The sequence below is a fragment of the Oncorhynchus kisutch genome, linkage group LG3 (assembly GCF_002021735.2).
Source record: "Oncorhynchus kisutch isolate 150728-3 linkage group LG3, Okis_V2, whole genome shotgun sequence".
Taxonomy (NCBI): domain Eukaryota; kingdom Metazoa; phylum Chordata; class Actinopteri; order Salmoniformes; family Salmonidae; genus Oncorhynchus; species Oncorhynchus kisutch.
Window position 1 is genome coordinate 30,796,622 of NC_034176.2, and position 7,036 is coordinate 30,803,657.

Here is a 7,036-nt window from a genome sequence, read left to right on the forward strand (position 1 = left end):
TGTAGATTGAGGAAAAACATGTATTTAATCCATTTTAGAATAAGGCTGTAATGTATCAAAATATGGAAAAGGTCAAGGGGTCGGGGTCCAAAGGCACCATACAGGGGGTATCAAATTAATCCTTAGGTTGGTAGAAACAAACCTAGCCTATTGCCAATGTTATCTGATGATGTATGACTTAATGGCAACATGGAATGTCCCCGACACCACCACAATGTTTGAGAGAAGTTGACGTTGTATAAATTTAGGTATTATACTGACCAATAACTTTTAGGCACATTCAGTGTGCAAAAACAGTGCTATTACCACATTAGGACACTTTGGAGAGGTTGAAAGGACACTTGAATATACTCTGGATACCCCATAACACCACCACAATGTTTGAGTGAGGTTGATATGGTAGAAATGGTTTTATACTGAACAAATAGCATTTAGGGATTGCAAATATGTAATAACACTGGAATTATCTAATTTACAGACATATGCCTCTTTGGAGAGGTTTAGAGACACTTGGAAACGTCCTGTGACCACACCTGACACCACTTACTTAAACATCGGCCCATTTCTAGTTGTTAGGTTTATCAATCCCGCTTATATCTATCTTCTGATCATTTCCTCATAATCTCCCAGGTGTTGTTTTTGCATGTCAGAATCATTATAATTCCACATGAATAGCAGTTACTTTAGAATATGTATATTTAGGCGGAAATCTACATTTTTCCATTACATTTAAGACATCTAAGAAATATGTAGGCCTATGCGAAATAGACTAATCTAATGAAACAAAATTTCACCGCAACTTTCAAAATTCAATTTCTATTAAGTTGTCTTTTATTTTATATCATATTTGGCTGCAAAAGAAAAGCAGCGCTGCTCTTGAGTCAGCTTTCTCCATTCAAATCTTACCTTAACATTAGAATTATTCCACAATTCTGACGACAGATCAGCTCCTAGAGAGAGATTATCACCTATGGCTGCAAATATTGAGGCGGCTTATTTGAATGCTTACCCTATAATAAATGCACTAAATTAAGATTTGGCACATCCAGCACATGATCAAATCCAATTTCATTTGTCACATGCGCCAAATACAACAGGTGTAGACTTTACTGTGAAATGCTTACTTACAAGCCCTTTCCCAACAATGCAGTTAAAAAGTACGGGGAACAAATAGGGGAAAAAATCATTTACAAAAGGAATGCTAATACAAAAGGAATGCAAATATTAGACGGTAGCCAAATAGCAAAATAAAACAAAATTGAATTAACATTAACTTTAGTTCAATATCATTGAAATGTATAGGCCTATAACCTATGCAGTTGGTAGGCTATTTAAAGGCAGTGTGTTGTGACATATTGTCTATTCACTTGAACCCCACGGATGTGGAGGAATGACATGAACGCTTGGCTACCCATTACTCTACTAAGTGAACCAAGGTTACATCCGTAACTCAATGTTCTCCTTTGTTTTCGTAATGGGTCATCAAACAACATATTGGAGATGCTGTACCAAAGAGGTTGTGCGGACAACAGAGTGGGATAACTCACCATTTAACACGGTCCAGATGAGTCCTTAGGACACCCTTGTATCCACCACAGGATGCAACAGAATACAGTGCCTTGCGAAAGTATTCGGCCCCCTTGAACTTTGCGACCTTTTGCCACATTTCAGGCTTCAAACATAAAGATATAAAACTGTATTTTTTTGTGAAGAATCAACAACAAGTGGGACACAATCATGAAGTGGAACGACATTTATTGGATATTTCAAACTTTTTTAACAAATCAAAAACTGAAAAATTGGGCGTGCAAAATGATTCAGCCCCCTTAAGTTAATACTTTGTAGCGCCACCTTTTGCTGCGATTACAGCTGTAAGTCGCTTGGGGTATGTCTCTATCAGTTTTGCACATCGAGAGACTGACATTTTTTCCCCATTCCTCCTTGCAAAACAGCTCGAGCTCAGTGAGGTTGGATGGAGAGCATTTGTGAACAGCAGTTTTCAGTTCTTTCCACAGATTCTCGATTGGATTCAGGTCTGGACTTTGACTTGGCCATTCTAACACCTGGATATGTTTATTTTTGAACCATTCCATTGTAGATTTTGCTTTATGTTTTGGATCATTGTCTTGTTGGAAGACAAATCTCCGTCCCAGTCTCAGGTCTTTTGCAGACTCCATCAGGTTTTCTTCCAGAATGGTCCTGTATTTGGCTCCATCCATCTTCCCATCAATTTTAACCATCTTCCCTGTCCCTGCTGAAGAAAAGCAGGCCCAAACCATGATGCTGCCACCACCATGTTTGACAGTGTGGATGGTGTGTTCAGGGTGATGAGCTGTGTTGCTTTTACGCCAAACATAACGTTTTGCATTGTTGCCAAAAAGTTCAATTTTGGTTTCATCTGACCAGAGCACCTTCTTCCACATGTTTGGTGTGTCTCCCAGGTGGCTTGTGGCAAACTTTAAACGACACTTTTTATGGATATCTTTAAGAAATGGCTTTCTTCTTGCCACTCTTCCATAAAGGCCAGATTTGTGCAATATACGATTGATTGTTGTCCTATGGACAGAGTCTCTCACCTCAGCTGTAGAACTCTGCAGTTCATCCAGAGTGATCATGGGCCTCTTGGCTGCATCTCTGATCAGTCTTCTCCTTGTATGAGCTGAAAGTTTAGAGGGACGGCCAGGTCTTGGTAGATTTGCAGTGGTCTGATACTCCTTGCATTTCAATATTATCGCTTGCACAGTGCTCCTTGGGATGTTTAAATCTTTTTGTATCCATATCCGGCTTTAAACTTCTTCACAATAGTATCTCGGACCTGCCTGGTGTGTTCCTTGTTTTTCATGATGCTCTCTGCGCTTTTAACGGACCTCTGAGACTATCACAGTGCAGGTGCATTTATACGGAGACTTGATTACACACAGGTGGATTGTATTTATCATCATTAGTCATTTAGGTCAACATTGGATCATTCAGAGATCCTCACTGAACTTCTGGAGAGAGTTTGCTGCACTGAAAGTAAAGGGATGAATAATTAAGAATAATTTTGCACGCCCAATTTTTCAGTTTTTGATTTGTTAAAAAAGTTTGAAATATCCAATAAATGTCGTTCCACTTCATGATTGTGTCCCACTTGTTGTTGATTCTTCACAAAAAAATACAGTTTTATATCTTTATGTTTGAAGCCTGAAATGTGGCAAAAGGTCGCAAAGTTCAAGGGGGCCGAATACTTTCGCAAGGCACTGTATCTCCCATGAGGGTACTGAAGGAGCCGTGGGGGTCTGTAGCCTGCAGGCACCTTGCGTTCTTTGCTTGGGAGCTGAACATGCTCAAGCGGCTGCACAGGGTATCAGCTCTTAAACTCACTGTCAGAAATTCTAACCAAGAGCATTAAAATCTCCACTTGCGCTTTGGGGCAGAGCCTCAGGATTCTCATCAGATGAGTCTGCCAACACAGCTCAATGATCATTCCAAACTCTTTACGTCTAATGATGGGTCACCCTCCCCTCGTGATCCACCGCCCAATAAACACCATTGCTCACCTACTGCCAATGGCATCCACATCCAAGTTTGATTATTTCAGTTCTTCAAAGACCGATATCCATCCCTTATTCAAAGACTTTGTGCATGAGTTCCAATGCACTTAGAGCACGCCAAATGACGGAACCCCTGCCATGCCAAGCATACGCACTAGTTTTGTATGGACAAATCATTTACTTCTTGTTCTGCCTGCTTCTCTCTGTCACAGTTCAGACCAAGAGCTGCCTAACAAACAATACAGGGCATCTGATGGCTTCCTACACAGGACAGAGGACAGCACTGCTTCAGCCGCTAGGCTTAGGAATTCAGCCATGATACTGGCCTTCTATCAGAAGGAACTGCAGGAACGTCTCTCCGCACACTATGATGCTGAGACCATGAAATAACTGTCTACAGTAAGAGACCTGCTCATCCAATGCCTTCAGGGCAATGCTCAGATGGTTGGGAAATATTTGGCAACACTGTGTGGTGCGCATGCCACCTATGGTTAGCACAGTCCAAACTCTCTGACAAAGAGAACGTTCCACTCCTAGGTGTACCCATATCACCTGGCCAGATATTTGGCCCAGCAGTGGCCCACTTCCTCCAAGTGTCTAAGGAGGACAGAAAAGCACAGATGGAGCTTCAGCGCCTCATTCAAAGGCCTAGAATGCATCACCCAGCAAACCATTACTCCCATCCCAAGGCCCCAACTGGGATGTCAAGAAACAAGGCTCCGACTATCGCTGCACCTGCTCAGGAGTAGAGGAACAGACAATCTCAGCCCTACCGAAGAGGTGGAGCTGCAGCATCGCCCTAGAGGTAGAGGTGCATCATAGGCATGCCAAGTCCCCTCTGCACCACAGCATGCAGTCTCAGTCCTGATGGGACTAATTCTCTAGCGCAACACCATTTCCTTGAGCACCACCTTTCCAGCAGGAAAAGGTCAATGGCCAACAAATGGGTGTTTTGTCAACGACCCCACGCTTCATGTGTGTCTTGAATACAACAGCTCGCAACCCTGTTAAAAAGCAAACTGTGGGTTCAATTTAATCTATTTTCTGTTGCCAAAAAAGTGCGGAGGCCTCCGTCCGATCCTGGACCTAAGATGCCTGAATTGTCATCTCCCTTCAAAATGCTGACATTCAAAACCATCATTCAGTCAGTACAAACAGGCAATTGGACCTGAAAGATGCATACTTTCATATCTCTATTCTACCAGCACACAGAAAAGACCTGATATTCACCTTCAAAAAAACATGTTTTTAAGTTTCGAGTGAATAAGCACAGCTAGCCCCCCTTCAGGCCAGGGTCCTGAACTACATAGACGATGTGCAGGGTCACGAAGCCAAGCTTTGGTACACACATCCATGGCGTCATTTGGGAGTTGGGACTAACGATGGACATGGAAAATAGTTATCTCGTCCCCACTCAGTGTGTGCACTTCCTGGGGTTGACACTGGACACTCAAATCATGTGAGTAACACTCTCCAGAAAGACTGTTATTTTTTTAAACAAATTGTCTTTCAACATTCAAACTGAGACAACAGGTGACATCGCAAGAGAGTCAGAGTCTCCTAGGCCTCCTAGCTGCTGCAGTCGATGTTGTACCGTAGGGCTCCACATGTGGTCAATACAGAGCTGGTACAACAGACACAATCTATGTCCCAGGAGGGGCAGACAATTTCAATGAGTTGCTGGAGAGCAATACAATGGTGGCGCCTAGCACTTCAAACTCCCAGTACAGTTCTCCTAGGCGCAGTTCACAACCGGGGTGACTTTGACCACAGACGCCTCCCTACAGAGATGGGGAGCAGTCTTGAACCAGTAAGGGGTCCATGGACAACAGCTCACATCAACGTAAAGGCAATTCACGTTGCACTCTGGCACTTCCTCCCAGTACTGAGTGGACAACGTACTGATACGGACAGACAACACAACCGTGGTTGCACACATCAACCACCAGGGTGGATGGAGGTTAATGGCACTGCACCAGATAGCAAGGGAGCTACTGCTTTCGACAAACAGATACCTTACATCCCTCAGAGCAATAGACCAGCCGGGGGTGGAGAATCATGCAGCAGACCTCTCCAGAGGAGGCCCTTTTACTTCAGACTGGAGATGATCTGGGTGCAATTCATAAGGGCCATCTCTGATCTGTTCACATCACAAGACTCAACGCATTGTCCTATGTGGTTCTCCATAAATGTTCCAGCAGGCCCACTCAGGGTCGAAGGCCTATCACATAGATGGCCAAGTAGGCTGCTGTATGCATTTCCACCAATTCCTTTTCTCTTTCAGGTCTTGAGGAAAATCAGTCTTGAGAGCACATCAGTTCTACTTGTTGCTCCATGTTGGCCACAGCTTCACTGGTTTTCAGACCTTATAGAGCTGAATACCTCCCAACCATGGGGACTCCCTCTTCGAGTAGACCTCCTGTCACAAGTGAGCGGCAAGCTTTAGCACGCCAAACCCAGCAAACTGACGTTGTTGGTGTGGCCCCTGAACGTGACCGCCTTGTAGCCGCAGGTCTATCCTCCTTGGTAATTGTTACAATTCTGATGAAGACAGCTTGTCTGTCGTAATGTTGGTTATTAGGTTATTGCATCTGAGCTCCTAGAGTGTGCGGCTCTCCTTTAATTTTTCAAGTGTTCTACTCCACAAGCCAGCACCTTGCCTAAATAGGTGTGTGTTTCTTTCGCCTCTAGATTAATTGTTACAATTCAGGCAGCCATGGCATCCTCTACGCGTACCTTCTATTCCTACAAGTGGAATGTGTTCAGGAAGTGGCTTGTTGACCATCACCATCTTCCTGCCCAAGATCTGTCATTTTGACTCTCCTCCACAAGCTTTTATGGCTGCAGGGAAGTCCCCACCTACATGGAAAGTATATATGGCAGCTATCTCTGTGGATCATGATCACATTGCAGGTGCATCACCAGGGGCACACCCTCTAATCGCAATTCATGAAAGGTTCCCACAGGCTACAGCCCCCCAAGGCTCCTTCAGTACCCTCATGTGAGTTAAATCTTGTCCTACGATCACTTATGAGTCCACCATTTGAGCCCCTGTCTTCACCTGAGCTATGTGAGCTCTCAGTCATGACTGTCTTCCATAGAGAAGGCTATGGTTTCAGCCAAGCATTTGGGAGAATTACATGCACTTTCTACTCATCCTTCATGCCTCACTATAGCAGAAGATGGATCTAAGGCAGTGCTTTGGCAAATTCCAGCATTCTTAACTAAGGTGCTTTCATTAGGTGAGCTATTAAAACATTTCTGCGTGCATATTGCATCTTTAAGGTTAAGCATAGGGTTTAGCAGTGTGGTTCAGTTAAGCGTTAAGGTTAGGGTTAAAATCTGATTTTAAGAAGATACATTGTAGAAATAGGCAGGGTTTATGTCGCTGTGGTGACGACCCTCATCTGACAATTGCTTGCCAACAGAGGATGTTTTGGGTCATCACTAGTTACCACAGCCACAAATACACAGCCACATTTGTCACATGATTTGTAAACAGA